The 21,135-nt window shown below is 59.4% G+C and overlaps 1 long non-coding RNA gene across 1 annotated transcript in view; it reads right to left on the minus strand.

The window, feature by feature from the left end:
* The window catches only part of LOC138843746 (uncharacterized), a 139,154-nt gene extending 118,638 nt beyond the window's left edge, over window positions 1–20,516 (minus strand). Inside the window, exon 1 of the long non-coding RNA XR_011378696.1 lies at window positions 19,684–20,516. This is a non-coding gene — a long non-coding RNA (uncharacterized lncRNA). The remainder of the gene's footprint in view (window positions 1–19,683) is intronic.
* Between the last annotated feature and the right edge of the window lie 619 nt (window positions 20,517–21,135).

Here is a 21,135-nt window from a genome sequence, read left to right on the forward strand (position 1 = left end):
CACCTGCAAAGTAAGGACTGCACTGCTGGCTTCTGAAATTCCAGAGAGCCTACTGCCTCAAGGTGTGAAGAGGATTTGGGCACCCTGGAGACAGGACACAGGACCTGAAGGCAGCGCCGTCTGTCCTGTTCAAGGAGCACACGGAACCTCTGCTCCTGGGCCAGGAGCCTGGGTCCAGCCTTTCCCCTAGATGCGGGCATACGCGGTGGCGCCCGGCGCCCGGGGTCCCGGGACTCGCGTGTTGTTGCTCCACACTGCGTGTGAGCACACGTGTGCGTATTTCGTTAAGGAAAAGGAAACGGAGGAGGAAAGTGCATGTCAAAGTGTGTGGAAACGTCTACTATGCAAACCTACACATGGTGCTGACTGCACCCAAGCGAACTTAACTCTGCCTTCGGCTCTTCCACAGACTTCCAAGTGCCCTCTGTGTCCAGCACGTGGCTCAAGGGGTCAGGGTGCTTGTCCCATGCTGTATTTTCCACAGCCCGGCGTCCACCAGGATGTCCGTGAGAGTTTTCAGTTCCTCTGCAGGATTTGGGGGGCACCTGAACTTGGAGATCTCCCCCTTCTGCTCAGCCAGGGTAGAGAGAAACTGCTGGATCTGACAAGAGGGGTGGGGCGGCTGGAGCAGCCGGAAGTGCATCCTGGATGGGCGCCCACCTGCAACCCTGCCCGGACCCCCCATCCCACCTCCCACCCTCAGCATGCATGAGCAAGCGCTAGCTCTCCGCTGGGTAACTACCCAGGCAAGCCCAGCCTGCGCATGGGATCTGTATCCTGGTTTGCTAAGCTCATGAAGATCGTCCTTGTTTTGTGTCAAGTACTCTGTGGAGTGCCCAAAGGAGCCACAGGCCATACTTGCTTTTAGTAATAACGGAATTACCTTTAGTGCCAGGGTGCCTGCAGGGCCTGAGGCCTGAGCCGCGTTCCACTGGCCTCCCGCGGCTAGCCCATCCACAGCACCACCTCACCCCCAGTAAGCCACCCTTCTTTGTTACGCACATTACAGATTCTCAGAATCACGCAGAGAGCTTAAATATTAATTCGCCTTTCTATATATTCTAATTTCACAACACCAAGGAAAAACTTGGTGATTGGCGATGTTATCACATTATTTAAATATAGCATGTATTTACCGATAATACACAGGCATTTTTCTCAGTTGTGTCTGTAATAAATACACTCCCAATCCATGATTCTTTATGATATTTATCTTAGTGATATAAACATTCCTTTGAATAATAATGCTGGTGTAACCTCTCATGACAGTTTGTCTATTAAAAAGGAAATTAAACATACAAAGGTATGGGGAAAATCACTGTAAGGCAATAATGAACTTAGCACACTGCAGAAGGAAAGCGAAATAAGCCTTCCTCACAGCCCACACACACATCCCTTTCCGTTCTCAAGATCCATCAGCCGTCAGCAGAACCGGCCCGAAGTCTGCACGGAGGCACAGGCATCCCCTGCGGACGAGGGGACCCCAGCTGACTGCTCGGTCGGGGCTGGGGTCTGAGCACCTGCGCCCAGGATGCTCCCATTCCTCCCGGCGGCTTGCTCACAAGCCATCCCAAGCAGCCGGGCTCTGACCCGGTGCCACCCAGCTAAGGCCGCGGCCACTCCGCTCCCCACACAGGGAAATCCCTGCCTTTGCACTCAGGTCCCATCCACACCAGCCTTTCTCTTTTCAAAACGCCCGGTCTACCTGACAAGGAGCAGTCAGGAGTGGCCGCTCAGACTTCAGCAACCACCAGAGAATCGTACAGGAGCTGGGAAGTGACAGCACCATCGGGGACCCCAGCTCCAGCGACGCTGCCCGGCGTGGATGTTGCTTTTCCTTTTGTTACTTACTTCGTTCTGGCAGCCGGTCTGCCAACAACTGCCATTCTACCCATGCCGGACATCCACGGTCACAGGAACCTCCTCGAGGGAGGAAGAAAAGTTGTCACTGGGAGGGAAAACCGTTTGTCCTCCGAGTACCGCTTTCCTATCTTTCTATGAATGTTTAAAAATGTGCTTGCCCAACCAGCCGAAGCCACACCTCTGCCAAGACTGCACTCGCCCTCTGACAAATGAAATCAGCAACGCGGGGGACTCAGCACTGTGGGAGGCTTGCGTGCCAGCGTAGGTCCACTGTGCACGGCAGCTATCAGCAAAAGTCATTGTCAAAGCTCTCCTGGTCATGCCTTTAAAATCGGCAGCCAGGAAACCACCAGGGTGATGGCCCCAAGGCCCTGGCGTTCACCATCAGAACCAGGGGAGCGCAGCCCTGGCTCCACTCCCCTCGCCAGCTCCGCCAGCACTGGCAGCCCGGGTGCTGCCACCGCCATGCGTTTGCTTAGCTCGGCCTGTGGAAGGCTGTTCTGTGAGTAGTGGAGCTGGGTGACTCCTTCCCCAGGTGTCACAGCCCAGCAGGGAGTGGCCTCTCTGGGAGCTGGAATTGGGAAGGCCCGGCTCAGGGATGCAAGCTCTGTGGAAGGAAGGGGCGGCTCACAGCAGGGGTCTTCCCAGCCTCCCCCTGCCCCAGTCAACAGCTGCGTCACCTTCTAGAGGTAGTGCTGTGGAGACACCGGCAAAGCCAGAACTCGCTCCCCGTGAGGCAGAGAGCTCAGCACACCTGCTTGTATGCTGATGGTTTCTGTCTTCTTTTGTAGCTCTAGGTGTCACAGGGAATTTAACTCACAAGGGGTGTGATGCGCTGTGGACCAGCGAGTCAAGAAATAAGGGCAAACCACGCTCATGTGTGAGAAAGCTGAGCTCACACACGGCACTTCAAAAGTCCATGGACAACGGAATCAAACGTTTACTCTGCTGCACAAACTTCTGAACCTTGGGGTTCAGCCCACGATGGGCCCCTCCCAGGGAGAAGGGGTGGGAACCCTCGGTGCCGCCTGCTGGGAGTCTCCTCCTTCCTGCCTTCCGTCCCTCTGCCCTCCGAGGGCAGCTCCATCCTGCCTGTTGGTGCCAGCTGCTCACACTGCCCGACACGAGACCAGCCCTGACCCCGGGTCTCCAGACCCTTTGTGCTCGCTGTGGAGTCCTGGAGACCTCACTGCCTGCGCCTGGCTGCCCCTCCTGGCAGCGGGACCCCAGACGTGGCACTCACGGGCAGTCCTGTCTGGCTACCTCACCTCACCCCAGCACTAAGTAAGGCAGGCTGGACCCCAGGCCTCGTTCAAGGCGCTGTTTGTCCATTCACTTCCCTGAGACACCTGCCAATTAGCCTCGTTTCTCAGTGGTGATGACTTCAGATTGGATTGGTGCACAGGCCTGCGTGCCTCCCTCTGAACCCCGACACGTGCAGTTAACTTGCAAATGTAATCCCCAACCTTGGAAGCCAAGCGTCACAAGCGAGCAATGGCCTCGGATTCCTCCTGCACAGGGACAGGAAGACCCGCCCTTCCCTGTGTCCTGCACCTGTTCCATGGCGGTCACTTTGGAGGGAAGTCACCGTTGGCTCTCACAGGGGAGCCAGGGGCAGACAGGCCACAAGGCCGAGGCCACCTCACAGAGCATCCTGCAGGTGGAGCTGCTGGAACGGGCTCCCAGCCCACAGACACAGAGAGGCCCACAGCACTGGGCCCAGAGGACATGCAGGTTGGGACATGCACCTGCCCAGCCACAGGTCCCAGATGGCAAGCCTGGGAAGACGAGAGCGGGAGAGGGGAAGTTTGAAAACACAAAGTCCGCCTGCCGGCGTGCCTTGCCCAACATGAGGAACGAGGCCTGGGGCCCTGCCTGCCAGCCATGCAGGGCAGTGCCACCAGCGTCCACACCTCCCGGGCCTCCCGCCAGCCTCACCTGGCAGGTGAGCATGCCTGAGAGGATGGTGCAGCCATCTTAATAAGACAGGTGCTTCACACACACACACACGGGGAAGGCCACAAAAACACGCCGGCGGATCCACCCGAAGCCCCGACCTGGTGCTGACAGAGAGGGCGGCGGCAGGCCCCGTGGTTGTCGTGGCAACTCCCCATCTTCGCCAGCAGGAGCAGCAGCTGCCATTCCTGCCCCGCACACACACACACACACACGTGGTTCAGACAGTGCGTGAGCCAGGAAGACTATGTCCATGTAAACGCTGAAATGTTTTCGTTGCCATAGAGATAAGAAGAATGGCAGAAACAGGGGAGTACTTGACACACTCCAAGGCAGACTTTTAATTAAAGAAAACCTCAAATGACAATGCCAAGATGGCTGAACCCACCACGGGGCTTTTGTGCTCCTTCTCTACATGGAGGAGCCCCCCACCCACCCAACTGTGGCTCGGGCAGAGGTGGCCAGGCCGGCGCAGCAGCCAATGACTGCACTCGGCTGCAAGGGTGCTGGTGGCCGCGATCCTTATCTATCTATTCAGCAGAGAACAAGACAGGAGTAAGCGACCACGCAAAGGTTGCCATATCCGCCATACATTTCTTCAGGGATTCGGGGCGCCGAGTCCTCCTGCCGCAGCTGTGGCCACGGCGGCCTGGAGCAAGCCACGGTCTGCAGCAGTGCACATGGCTGGCCTGGCACGGCTCTCGGTGCTGTGGCTGGGAAGCTGCCGTTCTACCCCACGGCAGGGGACGCCCCGACCTCTCTGAGGCACCCGGCAGTGCTGACCTTGGCCTGTGCCCCTTGCCGTCCCCTGTCCCTGGCCACGAGACGTGAACTTCTGTTCTGCTTTCCTCACGTAATCTTCACCATTATGATTTATCTGAGACGCAGAAAAGCAGAGGAAGAGACACCGAGAAAGAGAGCAAACAGAGAACACTCCCATCCACGGGTTCACTTCCCAAATGGCTGCAGGGTCAGGGCCGGCCCGGGCCAAAGCTGGGAGCTGGGATCGCAGTCCAGGTCTCCTACAATTAACTGAGCCATCACCCCTGCCCCCAGGGCATGCATGGGCAGGAAAGCGGGGTGAGGAGCCAAGGCAGGGATCAAGCCCAGACACCGCCACATGGAACTGGGGTGCCCCAACCAGCATCTTAACTGCTAGGCCAAACGCCCACTCCTCCGTGTATAATTTCACCCATTTCCCATGGTCCACTCCCCTCCCCCAAGGCCTCCTCATCTCCTCCAGCCTGGCCCCTCCCCGAGCCCCAGGCAGGGAGCTAACTGGTCTCCCATGGAATTTGCTCCCTCCAGCCCTGCCCCTGTCCCCATGCCTTCCCACTCCTCCCCCTGTCCAGTCCTGGGGCTCAGGTAACCCAGGCCAGCCAGCAAGCGGCTCCTCTGCCTGGCAGGGTGGACACTGGTCTTGCTGTGCCCACCAGCTCTGCCCCGACCCTGAGGCTGCAGCTCATCTGAAACAGGTGCTCCCGGTGGGAGGAGGTTTGTTTCTCTTCCGAGACCAGCCAGGACGCAACTTCCGCTCACTCCCAGCTCCGAACCTTGGCTGGCTCCGGTCTTTCAGAACTTGGTTCTGGGTTTCTCCATTTGAGTCAGTCCAAAGTAAAAGCACTTTTCTGTTTCTATTAGCCAGATTTGATTTCTATCGCTTACAAAATAAGAACCTTTACCAACAGACATGGTGGCAGAGATGGTCCAGGCGAAAACTCACGGGCAGGACTCAGGAAGGGGGAGGAGCCATTCACCTTTGTCCTAACCTGCCCCCCCCCCCCACAAGCCATGCGGGTACTCCCTGGTGGACCTCAAGGTCAGCGAAGGGCTCATGTGTCTGTCTCCACACATGCCCAGGGGCTGAACTGAGTCCAGCCGCCCTCCGGAGCCCCCCACCACCAGCTCTCCCTGCCACGACTCCCTTCCCAGTCCTCGTCCTCTGGGGAGGTAACTCGCACAGTCGGTGCCAATTACAGCTCTCGTGGATTCTCTCTGGGATCATGTGTTTCTCTCCAGAGACAGGATCTCTTCTTCAAACGCCCAGCCACACAGCTGGGTGCTGCTGACCACAGGGAGGTCCAGGGCACCCAGAGTCCCCACGTCCATGCCTTCGCTGGCAGGCCCCAGCCCCAGTCCTGGCAGTGATGGGGCTGCCACACCTGCCCACAACCAGCTGTCACCGAGCCTTTGCTGGGTCACCATGTGGAGTCCTGACCCCCAGGACACAGCCGGGGACCCTGAGGGCACCCAGGCCGGGAGGCACCTGGGAGAGGCTATGGTGATCCAAGAGACGGGACTACAGCAACTTCCTGCTGAAGAACAGCAAGCGATGAGACGCGCCTGAGGCTGGGGGAGGGCTCAAGGCAGGAAGTGGATCTCGACGCGTGGGCTTGACAGGTGAGCAGAGCGGACCAGAGAGGGTCTGGAGGCGGGGGAGGGGGCGAGGTGGGAGCAGGAAGGGTGAGAACAGAAGCTCGGACAAGGGCAGGCCATGCCTCGGCTGGGGGAGGACACTGGCTGGCCATCCCTTCAGGAAGTCCAGGGCACGAGGCGGCTGTCACAGCTGCAGGCTCAGGACAAAGCTCAGGGGCCCGTGCTGCCGGGGCTCCATTTTCTTCCGTGAGGACAGCCTCACGCGTGCTGACGGTGACCGATGACACGGAGACGCATGGCCACACGTGTGGGGCTCTCTGCGGTGCTGCCCTGCGGGCCCCTCCCCACTACCACCAGTTCCTCTCCTTTCCTGGAGGAGCAGAGTCACTCCCTGGAGATGTCGGCCTTCGGAGACATCAGCGACCTTGGGAGGCACACCCAGCCGTGCTGCTCAGGCACACGACCCCCCCACCAAGACACATCCCCCTTCAGCCGCCCTGGGCCTCTGGCACGTGCTCCCACAAGACACACTATCCTTCAGCCGCCCCGGGGGCCTGACTGGCTCAGAGCTGCCCTGGAGCCAGAGTGGCTGCCGACCCCATCACCAGGGCACGTGTTTCAGCATAGGGATGACCGAGATCGAACGCTCTCCCCAAGTAGGGCCTGGCCACTGGCCAGGGGCAGTGAGCGGGTGGCCAGGGAGGCCGCAGCCCCAGCGGCCCCTCCTGCCTGCGCAGTGTCTGTGTTCTTCCTACTGCGTCCTGGGCATAATTGGATGATGACAGCAGCGCCGGGCTCAAGTGCATGGTCAATGTGGTGAGCTGGAATTGGCTCCTCAACAGCAGAGGCAAGGGCGCCCTCACCTCCCCATGGGGTGCAGACGCCGCCAGGTCCTTTGGCAGGGAAGAGAACTCAACTCGGCATCCTCCTGGGGCACTTGCCCAGCTGGACTGGGGCCAACCTGAGCCTCCGAGGGACGGAGCTGGCCACGTACTGCCGCCAGGGCAGCCGCGGCACGTGGAGGGGACGAGGAATGGGCTCCAGGGGCTACCCCCAAACTAATGGGGTTCGCTGCCCACCACCTGTGCAGCAGCCAAACTGTGGGAGGGACTCCCCACCACCACCACTACACAGAAACGAGACAGAGGCTCCCTCCCCCACCCCACAGGCACAGCTGCCCCGATGAGGCCCAGCATGGTGGGAAAACGTCCATCTTGCCTGATGGACCGAGGGCGTGGGTGCTACAGCCTGGCTGGCTCAGAGTTCCCTGTTGTGGACAGATGCAGGGTCTCTTCCATCCAGACTCCCCGCGTCTCCTAGGGGGCAGACGGGCTCCCCAGGGTGGACCCCTCCCCCTCAGGGCTCAGGAGCTCCGAGGAGCCCCAGCGAATGCCATCCCCTGAGGTCTGTGCACGGCCACTGTGTGCTTCAGTTGACCCGCGGGACGCCCTGGATCCACACTGCCCGGCCCAGGGGCGCATCCCGTGGGCCTCCGGCTGGGGACCAAAGCCAGCGTGAAGTCGAAAGAGGCAAAGGGAGGGCGGGGCAGGGCCACCCAGGACAGAGAGGCTGCCAGGGTGACCCCAGCTGAGCACACTCCCAAGCGGCCAGCACTGCCCCAGCTAATATGTTTTCTAAGTAACACAAAGACAGGGCCTTAGCAACACCAAGTTCGCCTGGCGCTGAGGCCAGGACAAGGTGGCAGCAGCAGAATGGGCCCTGCTGTCCTCGGAGAGCCTGGGAGGACAGCTGCTTGCCCTCCACAGATAGAGAGACTTGGAGTGAGCGCTCACTGCAGGTGAAGCCAAGCACCCCCAAGCCCACCAGTGTCTGTGGCACACAGCAGTTCAATTCCTTCCTCTTCACCCTCCTGCAGTGCTGTGAAGGCGGTGGGCCCTGTCACAACCCCAGCCAAGAAATAAGGACACCCCAGAAAAGGACACCCGGATCCCACATCCTGGGCATTCTGGGACAGGCACACCACAGCCCGGGGGTGGAGGGGGAGTCAGGGACAGGCACACCACAGCCCTGGGGGGGGGGGAGTCAGGGACAGGCACACCACAGCCCTGGGGGGGGGGGGAGTCAGGGACACAGCACACTGCAGCCCTGGGGGGGGGGAGTCAGGGGCACAGCACACTGCAGCCTTGGGGGGAGGGGAGTAAGGGGAACAGCACACTGCAGCCCTGGGGGGGAGTCAGGGACAGGCACACCGCAGCCCTGGGCGGGGGGGGGGGGGGAGTCAAGGACAGGCACTCCACAGCCCTGGGGGGGAGTCAGGGACACAGCACACTGCAGCCCTGGGGGGGCGTCAGGGACACAGCACACTGCAGCCTCGGGGGGAGGGGAGTCAGGGACACAGCACACTGCAGCCCTGGGGGGGAGTCAGGGGCACAGCACACTGCAGCCCTGGGGGGGGGGGAGTCAGGGACACAGCACACTGCAGCCCTGGGGGGAGTCAGGGACACAGCACACTGCAGCCTCGGGGTGGTGGGGAGTCAGGGACACAGCACACTGCAGCCCTGGGGGGGAGTCAGGGGCACAGCACGCTGCAGCCCTGGGGGGGGGGGGGGAGTCAGGGACACAGCACACTGCAGCCCTGGGGGGAGGGGGAGTCAGGGACACAGCACACTGCAGCCTCGGGGGGAGGGGAGTCAGGGACACAGCACACTGCAGCCCTGGGGGGAGTCAGGGACACAGCACACTGCAGCCTCGGGGTGGGGGGGAGTCAGGGACACAGCACACTGCAGCCTGGGGGGGGGGGGGGAGTCAGGGACAGGCACACCGCAGCCCTCGGCGGGGCAGGTTTGCTTTCTTCTCTGCAATCGGAGCGCCCAGTGGGAAGGTGCCTACAGACTGCCAGACCAACCCAACCCCACCGCAGCAGTGTCAGGACAGGGCGCGGCCCCAAGGGCAGGGTCCCCACCCTGTGGCCTGGGGACGCATTTCTCCCAGACACAACACCAGGGTTGCTCCCGATCCCTCAGAGGTGGCCGTGGGGGCTGGAACGAACCCCGCAAACCTGCGGGAGCACAGACTTTGGAGGCGTTTTCCTGAGCGCTTTCTGAATCAAGAGACCAGATGACATTTCACGTCCATGAAGGGCGGTGGCCTTGGAGCTCATGCACGTCCAGATGTTGTCTCCACCATGCCCAGAGCCGCAACTGCACCACAGGATTCCCGGAGTAAAAGCAGCCATGCAGCACCCATGGCCCCCAGCCCACAGCGGCACGAAGGTCCTGGAAGCAGAAGGCTCACCCAGCACCCACGGGTGACGGCACAGGGTGAGTGTGCCACATTCCCAACTCTGGAGGAAACCAGCAGAACGTGCCAGAAATAGGGGACCCGCTGTCACAGCAGAGGCCTCACCTGCCGCACCACAATGCCGGCCCGAGTCCTCAGTTGTCCAATAGCCAAGACATCTCCCTCAGAGGACGGGGACTCTGGGCTGTGTTCATGGGGAACGGGGCACCTGATCTGACAGGTGAGAGAAGGCAGGGGGCACCAGCAAGACAGAACTGCTATCCCACACAGAGACTTGCACAGACCAGACACATGCACACAGACCAGACATACACACATGTACAGACCACACACGCACAGGCCACACACATGTGCACAGACCAGGCATACACACATGTATAGACCACACACGCACAGGCCATATACACACAATCACACAGACCAGACATACACACATGTACAGGCCACACACACACAGGCCACACACACATACACACACACAGATCACACAGACCATACACACATGTACAGACCACACAGTACAGGCCATACACACATACACACACAATCACACAGACCAGACATACACCATGTACAGACCACACACAACATAGACACAGAGACTTACACAGACCAGACACACGTGCACAGACAAGGCATACACACATGTACAGACCACACAGTACAGGCCATACACACATACACAGATCCAACAGACTAGACATACACCATGTACAGACCACACACAATATAGACAGAGACCACACAGATCACATAGACCAAACGTACACAGACCAGAAGACATACACACATGTACAGATCACACACAACAGACCTTACTACATACACACATACACAGACCACACGAACCAGACAAACATGCGAAGACCAGGCATACCACACACTCACAGGCCATACAAACACACACACACAGACCAGACACAGGTGTGCAGACAATGCATACACACATGTACAGACCACACATGCACAGGCCATACACACATATACACAGACCAGACACAGGTGCATAGACCAGGCATACACACATGTACAAACCACACACACACAGGCCATACACACACACACACACAGACCACACAGACCAGACACAGGTACGCAGACCAGGCATACACACATGTACAGACCACACACCCAGACCATACACACACACACACAGACCACACAGACCACAGATGCAAACACAGACCACACACACACAGACTACACACACTACACATACATGCACACAGACCATACACAGAGACCACACATACAGAGAATACACACATGAACCACACATACACACAGACCACACACACACATGAACCACACATACACACACAGACCACACACAAACCACACACAGACCACACACACACACGAACCACACATACACACACACGACCCATACTTATACACACAGATCATACACACATATGAACCATACACACACAGACCACACATACACAGACCATACACACATGAACCACACATACACACAGACCACACACACATGAACCACACATGCACACAGACCACACACGAACCACACATACAGACCACACACACATGAACCACACATACACACACGCATGACCCATACTTACATACACAGACCACACACACATATGAACCATACACACACAGACCACACATACACACACAGACCATGCACACATAGACCACTCACACATGAACCACACACATACACACATGAGCCACACATACACAGACAACACACACATGAACCACACATACACACAGACCACACACACATGAACCACACATGCACACAGACCACACACATGTAAACAACGCATACACAGACCAGACACACATGAACCACACATACACACAGAGACACACACATGAACCACACAGACCACACACATACATACATGAACCACACACAGAGACCACACACATGAACCACACATGCACACAGAGCACACACACATGAACCACACATACACAGAGCACACACACATGAACCACACATACACACAGACCACACACACATGAACCACACATACACAGACCACACACATACACGTAGACCAGAGATACACAAGTGGACCTGAGACACACGAGTCTGCACTTTCTCACATGCCACAGACACATCCTCCCACACACACGCTCACCCACCCGCACGCCATCCTCCCTCAGCAGCTCCCCCTGCTCCTGGTCCCGCATGCACGCCATCCTCCCTCAGCAGCTCCCCCTGCTCCTGGTCCCGCATGCACGCCATCCTCCCTCAGCAGCACCCCCTGCTCCTGGTCCCACACGCCATCCTCCCTCCAGCAGCTCCCCCTGCTCCTGGTCCCGCATGCACGCCATCCTCCCTCAGCAGCTCCCCCTGCTCCTGGTCCCACACGCCATCCTCCCTCAGCAGCGCCCCCTGCTCCTGGTCCCGCACGCCATCCTCCCTCAGCAGCACCCCCTGCTCCTGGTCCCGCATGCACGCCATCCTCCCTCAGCAGCTCCCCCTGCTCCTGGTCCCACACGCCATCCTCCCTCAGCAGCACCCCCTGCTCCTGGTCCCACATGCTGCGTGCAGGCCACCCCATCCCAGTGCAAACTGCCATTTCCCCGGAAGGCCCGGGCTGGCGGCCTCTCTCTCTGCTCAGTGCTCCCGACGTCCCCGAGGTGCTCTGCCTGCTCTTCCGGGGGACAGAGCCACTGACCCAGGCTGGTGGCTGTCCACCATCAGCTCTCAGCAAGAAGAGGGGCACAAGGAAGGGCAGGGAGGAGCCTGCCCCAGGGCCACCTGTGCACCCAGCGCCCTGCGGAGAAACTGGGGACCCCCAGAAGCCAGGAGGCAGATGTGGCCGATGCAGAAGACGGAGCGGGACCTGCAACGCCAGCAAGGCTCTACTCCTCACCCAAGCCACGCGGCTCGGTGTAACCCGAGCACAGTACCAAGGGCAGTGAAGGAACCGGACAAGCTAACCTCAAGACTGTTAGAAGAAACAGAGGACAAAGGCATTTTTAAAAATGAATTAACAGTGTAAGACGGCAAAGCACAGTTGACAAAGACCAGTGGTCAACAGCACAGTGTTGGCTCAGAAACAGAAAAATAACAAATAGTGAGAACAAGGAGGAGGGGCCACAGAGACGAGGACCCACAGACGGGAGGGAAAGGCGCCCTGCAAGCGAGGTCTAGAGCAACACAACCACCACCCTGCACGGGAGCAAACTCCAGGTGGGACCAACACCAGCGACCGTGAGGCCTCTAAGAGAACCGGGGAAGACCCCAAAATATCAGAGGGTGAAGGGTTTGACTGTGATGGGGTTCCAGACCCCAAAATACAGCCCTCAGCACTGAGGAAACAGCAGAAGCAGGAGGGTCCCCTGTTGCTCCCCCTCTTCGTGGAGGAATGACACAGGACCCTGCGCTGTTCTTTCGTCTGCTCGGCCCTCCCCGGGTTTGCTGCTGGTTCTTCCCGGGTTGGCTACCGTCCCTTCCACCTCCGTGGAAGGGCGGTTCCCCCTGCCACTTTCCCCACTTCCGCGGGGGAGCGGCACACCGCGCCGGCCGGCTCTCTGGGGGCTGCACAGGTGTTCCTTCTGATAGATGTTCCCGGTGCATGTTGTCTCTCTCCTCCTTTATAGTCCTCTTCCACCAATCCCAACTCTGCTACCCACACGCCGAGTACGCTGCTCTCCTCCAATCAGGAGCAGGTCCTGCTGTTTATTGGCTGAACTGGAGGCAGCTGTGTAGAAGCTGTTTCCTCCTCTCCCAGCGCCATATTGTGGGAGAGCAGATACATAGAATAAGTCTTAATTCGAGTAACAGTCTAGTCTGAGTTGCTCCCCACAGTCCCCCACAGTGCAACTGAGAAGGCCCTGGGGGACAGGAGGAGAGACACCCCTGCCAGGAAGATACAGCGTGTGGGGAGCAGCGAGCATGCACCCCAGCTGAGCCCCCGTGCCCCCCGGGCCCTGCCGCTGCGTGTCCAGCCTGGCGTAGACGTGGCTTCCTGCTCTGGAGCTGTCCGTCACCTGCACGTGCACGGGATGGACCTGCGTGTTACTCTCCTACTCTCCTGTGGCAAGTCCCTTCCGTGTGAATCTCGCGCTGGGTAAGGGAAACAGAATTCTCCTCCCCTGCACCTGTCACTGACTTCAGTGAAAAGATGCCAAAAGTGGTGCTGAAGGACAAACGGAAGAGAGGGAACACCCAGGACTGGCTCGCTGCAGACAGACACAAGGTGAGAGGACCGTGTGTGTGCTCCACCACCCAGCAGCAACCTGCAAGAACGCGCAGGTAGAGAACCGAGAGAAAACACGCGTGTGTCCCGAACACCATCTGCTCAGTCTCACTCACGTCTAGGAAACCCAAGACTTCGCGGGTGACGGCATCAGGCATCACAGCTCGTGTGAAGGGCAGCGTTCTGTACACTCAGACGGCAGATGGACGCCACATGGGTCCCAGCCGCGCCCAGCCAGAGCACAGGGCGCGCCCCCAGCGCCGCGCCAGCGAGCCGTCAGTCACACACGCAGGTGAGGAGCCCTCACAACTTTTTCCTTTTTGTTATTTTCAAAGGTTGTATTTCCAGGAGGCATCGGGGGGGGGGGGGGGGAGAAGGCCAAATCCCAGAACCGCCCTCCTCCGTGAGATTTCCATGGTTTGCCCACATCTGTCACTCTCTCCTCAGCTACCACCCTGCCCAGGGTCTCGCTCTCTGGCACGAAATCAAACTCGGTTTCTCTGCTTAGTCACAGGAGCGTCTTCTGTCCCTGACACACCAGCACCCAGGCTCCCTAAGCACAGTGCCAGCGTCACCCACTCTGCGGCGCCGTGCTGGCTGCCCCTGCCACTCATGTGCCCTGCAGACGAAGCCGTGACGAGACCAAGCACTGGATTCCTCCAAGGACGGGGCACTGGGACCATGCCGGGGCGCTGGGACCAAGAGGGTCTCTGAGTCAGCAAAACTGGATCCTGCACTCAGCGCTGCCACCTCAGGGGACCTAATGGGGCGAGGCGACACCCACCTCCCAGTCAGTGCTACGCCCATTTCAGTGCTCACAGGAAACCCACCCAACACTGACACATCAGCAGACAGGCGCAGTAGGAAAGGCTCAACTCCAGAAGCAGGGGTGCGACACAGGGGCACACCGGCCCCACCCCTGTGAAAGGAGCCACACGCGGACACGGAGACCCAGGTGGGCGTGCAGGAATAAGGCGGGAGCCAACGCTGGGCACAGCAGGTGAAGCTGCTGCTTGGGACACACGTGCCCCACAACAGCACTGGTTCAAGTCCCACCTGCTCCGCTTCTGTTCCAGGTCCCTGCTAATGCACCTGGGAAAGCAGCAGAGGATGGCCCAAGGACCTGGGCCCTGCACCCATGCGGGGCACCCAAACGAAGCTCCTGGCTCCTAGCTCTGGCCTGGCCCAGCCCTGGCCATTGTAGCCATTAGGGGAGTGAACCAGCGGATGGAAGATCTCTCTCTCTCTCTCTCTGCCTTTAATAAATAAATACTGTTTTTCTGAAAAAAAAAAAAAAAACATTAAAAAAAGAGAAAGGCTCCTCCAACAGGGAGAGCCTGAGCCAGGGCCACCACCCCCACCCGTCCTCTCAGCACCAGCCCCTTCTCTCTGACGAAGTGCAGAGTGTGCCTGTGCCCGCCTTCCTCCCCTCTCACCAAGTTCCCCACACAAATCCTGTCTGCTTCTTACAGCCCCTCCCCTGCCGCCTCGGATCACTGAATAAACTCCCTGGAAGATGCCCCCCTCACCCTGTGCAGCGCAAACTCCAGCAGGAGACACGGGAGCCTGGTGGCTGGACTTGTCCCTCTGGGTCGTCCACCACCGGACAGCAAAGGCAGAAAGGAAACCAGAAACCGGTCAGCTCGAGCCAGCCAAGCCAGGACAGCTCCTGCAGCCTCCCTGGGTTTGCAGCCACACACGGCTGACATCCCAGCGAGACGTGCAGACTGAACAGGAGTCTGTCTCCGTGTTTGGATCATGTGCAGAGCTCAAGGCAGACAGGCTGGAGCCCAGAGTGCGCGTCTACGGGGGAGGACACAGCCCCGGACTATGCCTTGGAAACACCGCCGATCCAGCCCACGTGGTGTCCCCACCCCACCCCCAGCACTGCCAGGACGGGGCAGGGCTGCCCCCTGTCACTCCTTGGCTGTCGGTCCCACAGGACAACCAAGCTCAGGGCCCACCCCGGAGTCCAGGGACAGGATCCAGCGTGCGGATGCTGGGAAACACACCTCCTTCCCGCCTGGGTTCTCCCCCTTCGCCCAAAACAAGCATGCAACAGGCTGAAAGCAAAAGAATGAGAACTCAACTCTCCACCAAGCCAGACAGGAACAGAATTTCCATAAACGTAAAACAATGACACCTGTCTCTCCATGGTTTTTGCTTGGAGGAAATTCAGTTATTATCGAGAAAATATATATCCATTATGTGACCATAAACATGGGTTGACTGGAGCCGGCACTGGGCAGAGTGAGTAAAGCCGCCACCTGCGATGCTAGCATCCCATATTGGCACTGGTTCAAGTCCCAGCTGCTGCACTTCTGATCCAGCCCCCTGCTAATGCGCCAGGAGGGCAGCAGGGTATGCTGTGAGTGCTTGGGCCTGCACCCACGTGGGAGACCCGGAGGAAGCTCCTGGCTTCGGGTCAGCCCAGCTCCAGCTGCTGCAGCCAACTGGGGAGTGAACCAGGATGGAGGCCCTCTCTCTGCCTTTCAAATAAATAAATAATCATTTTAAACAAATGGGTTTATTGGGCCGGCACTGTGGCATAGTGGGTAAAGCTGCTGCCTGCAGTACCGACATCCCAGATGGGCATCAGCTTGAGTCCCTGCTGTCCACTTCCGATCCAGCTCTCTGCTGTGGTCTGGGAAAGCAGAGAAGATGGCCCAAGTGCTTGGGCCCCTGCACCTGCATGGGAGACCTGGAAGAAGCCCCTGGCTTCAGATGGGCCTAGCTCCAGCCATTGCGGACATGTGGGAAGCCAACCAGCAGATGGAGGACCTCTCTCTCTGCCTCTCCCTCTCTCTCTGTAACTCTGACTTTCAAATAAATAAAAATCTTTTTAAAATGGGTTTATGTTACATGAGTTAAAAATAATATTTAAATTATTTTAATTTCTGACATGGCCAGCAGGGTCAATGGATTTCAACCACAGAAACAAACATTCTGGGGAACACTCAATGATTATAAAAAGCGTAGAGGAATTCTGAGATCAAATCACTTGGGAACTGCTAACATGTTTCATTTCATACTTGATTCTGAAAATGAACTTGATGACAGCAAAATATTTCAGAAAAGCTCACTGTGGCTTGACTTAAACCTCTAATGAGGGCATTCAGCCGAGCGCCTGCTGACGTCTCCTACCTGCAGCACTGCTGCCGGCTGTGCAGAGCGCGGCACACCCACGTGTGGCAGGGGCGCACAAACACCTGTGCGGGGCGGCTGCCACCGCTCGCTGTGCGGCCTCGGCAAGCTCCCGGCTCCCCGAGTCTGAGCTCGCCGCTCTCGGGTGCAGCAGGAGCCTCCAGGCAGGTGGCTGCAGCGCCAGCTCGGCCACCCTTGTGAGGAACTGGGCCCAGTGCCTGGGGCAGAGCGAGTGCCAGGCACACGTCAGGGCTGTCGCCACGGCACAAAGCAGCTTCCGGCTGCTTACCGCGCGCTCTCCGCCCTGCTGGGTGCTCCACGCAGTGTGCTAGGGGCTCTTCTAGGAGCATCTCATGTAATTCTCGCCATGATTACCACAGAGCTAAAACTGGAGCCCATCTGACTGCTCTGTGGCCAGCAGGACTGGGAGAGGACACCGCTGCCCGAGAGTACTGCACGCACACACACAGGCCCATGCACACACATGCACACGCATGCACAAGCACACACACAGGCCCATGCACACACAGGTGCACACACACACATGCGCAAGCAACACAGGCACACGCACACACAGCTGCACACACACAGGTACACGCACACACAGGTGCACACACACAGGTACATGCACACATATGCACAAGCACACACACAGGCACGTGTACACACAGGTGCACACACAGGCACATGCACACACAGGTGCACGCACACATACACGCACAAGCAACACAGGCACACGCACACACAGGTGCACACACACAGGTACATGCACACATATGCACAAGCACACACACAGGCACGTGCACACACAGGTGCACACACACACATGCACAAGCAACACAGGCACACGCACACACAGGTGCACACACACACAGGCCCATGCACACACATGCACAAGCACATGCATGCACAAGCACACACACAGGCACGTGCACACACAGGTGCACGCACACACAGGTGCACAAGCAACACAGGCACACGCACACACACATACACAAGCAACACAGGCACGTGCACACACACATGCACAAGCAACACAGGCACACACATGCACAAGCACACACAGGCCCATGCACACACAGGTGCATGCACACACACACATGCACAAGCACACACACAGGCATGTGCACACACAGGTGCACACACACACATACACAAGCAACACAGGCACGCGCACACACACATGCACAAGCAACACAGGCACGTGCACACACACACGCACAAGCAACACAGGCACACACATGCACAAGCACACACAGGCCCATGCACACACAGGTGCATGCACACACACACATGCACAAGCACACACACAGGCATGTGCACACACAGGTGCACACACACACATACACAAGCAACACAGGCACGCGCACACACACATGCACAAGCAACACAGGCACACGCACACACACATACACAAGCAACACAGGCACGTGCACACACACATGCACAAGCAACACAGGCACACGCACACACATATGAGGCTGTTTCAGAAGTTTGTGGAAGAAACCGACTGTGCTGTGGCACAACAGGTTAAGCCACCGCCTGTGATGCCAGCACCCCATGTGGGCACTGGTTCAAGTCTCAGCTGCTCCACTTCTGATCCAGCTCCCTGCGAATGCCCAGGGAAGGCAGCAGCAGATAGCCTGAGTGCTTGGCCCTGCCCCACTCGGGAGACCCCAGTGGCGTTCCCGGCTCCTGGCTTTGGCTCTGACTTCAGCGTGGCCCTGCCGTGGTCACTGCAGCCATTCGGGGAGTGAATGCGCGGATGGGAGATCTCCGCTTGTCTCTCTGCCTGTAACTCTACCCTTGAAATAAACATGTCTCTTTTTTAAAACACAAGTTTGTTGAAAATGGAATTAAAAGATAAGTGCATCTTACGCAAAAGTTGTTGAAATCCCTGCATAGAGACGTCTTCAAAAAGTTCACAGGAAATGTACACTGTGAAAAAACTTCATGTAGGTTTCAAAAGTTTTTGTACTAAAATAAACTTATCTTTCTAAAAACCTGTTAGAGAGGCAGAGACAGGCAGGGCGTTCTCCTCCACTGGTTCCCTCCCCAGGGGTTCACAGCGGCCAGGGTGGGCTGAAGCAGGTCTCCCCAAACTCACCCTTCAGCTCCTTTGCCAGGGAACACCCTGCCCACAGCCGAGCTCCCAGCGTTGGTCTTACGCTTCCCAGTCAAAGGCTCCTCCCCCCAGCCACTCCCCGTGTTCAACAGCAACTCACTCACAGCTGAGCCCGGCACAGGCCCTCGGGCGGCGCACAGGCCACGCACAGCAGAACAGGCCTGAGCCGCGGCCACGCACGGGGAACAGGACGGCGGCCACGGGCTGCGCACAAGTCAGACAGGGCGGCGGCCATGCGCCAGGGGAACAGGACGGCGGCCACGGGCCACCCACAAGGAAACAGGCCAGCGGCCATGGGCCACCCACAGCAGAACAGGCCTGAGCCACGGCCACGCACGAGTCAGACAGGGTGGCGTCCATGCACCAGGGGGACAGGGTGGCGGCCATGCGCCAGGGCGACAGGGCGGCGGCCATGCGCCAGGGGCACAGGGCATTGGCCATGGCCACGCACAAGTCAGGACGGCGGCCACGCACCAGGGGGACAGGGCGGCAGCCACGGGCCGCGCACGAGTCAGACAGGAGGACGGCCATGCGCCAGGGGTCAGGGCGGCGGCCATGCGCCAGGGGGACAGGGCGGCGGCCACGGGCCGCGCACGAGGGAGACGGGACAGCCGGCTCGGTCCCACGGAGCACAGAGGCCGGGTGGCCCTGCAGTCCGGGAAGGCGTCACCAGGGTCGGGGCCGCCGGCTGAGGGCAGCGCGAGGCCCGGGAGGGGCGTCCACGCGGCCGCCACCTGCGCAGTCCCGAGCGAGCACGCGACATCTTACCCCGCGCAAGACCGCCATTCCCCAGAAACGGCGCCCACGTCGCCGGCGTCGGCGCCTCCGCGGGGAGCTGACGGGCGCGGACCGGCGTCCTCCCCTGTCACGATGGCTCCGGTCTTGCCGTAGGCTTGCAAAGCCGCGGATCGGGAGCGGATAGGCGAGAAAACGACGCGAGCCAACTGTGCAAGCTGGGCCGCCCAACCGTGGGCCCGCCCATCTCCATGCACGTGACCAAGAGGCCCAATCGCAGGCCCTTGGTCCTGGTGGACAGACAGACGACCCAATCAGATGGGGCCATTTAGAACACGCGCAGAGGCGGGGAGCCAATCAGTACGCTCGCCGCCGCACGTGGGGAAGGGATGCTCTGAGGAGAAAAAGATGGACACGGGAGGAAGGGACTTGACAGGCGGGTCACTCGGCGCCTGCTGCCGCCCCCGCTCTGGGCGCCCGGAGTCTGTGCGCCGGGCAGCCGCCTGGGCTGATTTCGGCCGGCAGAGGTTTGAGTCCGCACAGCTGAGGGCTCTCAGAGGTCCGGGATCGGGCGGCGTTGGGACCCCCGGCCGCGGGTCGTCCCGCAGACACCGGCCTTAGGTCGGGAGGAGAGCGGCCCGGCCACCCTCGGTCCTCTGAAATCAAAGCCACACGCACACGGAGGCCCGGGGACAGGACAGTGAGGCCGGGGGATGCGTTGCGCTCCATCGCGTCCGCGCTCCACGCTGAGACTCTGACGAGCTCTGTCGTGAGCAAAAAGCTGGGGAGCTAGAACCCAACGCCTGGCAATGCACCGGAGACTCCCCGCGATAGTACCCGACCTTCCCCGCACGGGAACCCCGCAATAGTACCCGACCTCTCCGCGCGCGGGAAGGGAACCCCGCAATAGTACCCGACCTTCCCCGCGCGGGAACCCGCAATAGTACCCGACCTCTCCCCGCGCGGGAAGGGAACCCCGCAATAGTACCCGACCTCTCTCCGCGCAGGAAGGGAACCCCGCAATAGTACCTGACCTCCGACCCCCGAGCACGGAGACTCCCCGCAGGCCGACCTCTCCCCGCGCAGGAAGGGAACCCCGCAATAGTACCCGACCTCCGACCCCCGAGAGCGGAGACTCCCCGCAGGCCGACCTCTCCCCGCGCGGGAACCCCGCAATGGTACCCGACCTCTCCAGCACGGGAAGGGAACCCCGCAGTAGTACCTGACCAATACCCACGTGGGAACTCCACAATAGTACCTGACCTCCAACCCCCGAGCGCGGGGACTCCCCGCAGGCCGACCTCTCCCCGCAATAGTACCCGACCTCTCCCCGCGCAGGAAGGGAACCCCGCAATAGTACCCGACCTCCGACCCCCGAGCATGGAGACTTCCCGCAGGCCGACCTCTCCCCGCGCGGGAACCCTGCAATAGTACCCGACCTCTCCCCGCGCGGGAACCCTGCAATAGTACCCGACCTCTCCCCAC

Source organism: Oryctolagus cuniculus, chromosome 9 (assembly GCF_964237555.1).
Source record: "Oryctolagus cuniculus chromosome 9, mOryCun1.1, whole genome shotgun sequence".
Taxonomy (NCBI): Eukaryota; Metazoa; Chordata; class Mammalia; order Lagomorpha; family Leporidae; genus Oryctolagus; species Oryctolagus cuniculus.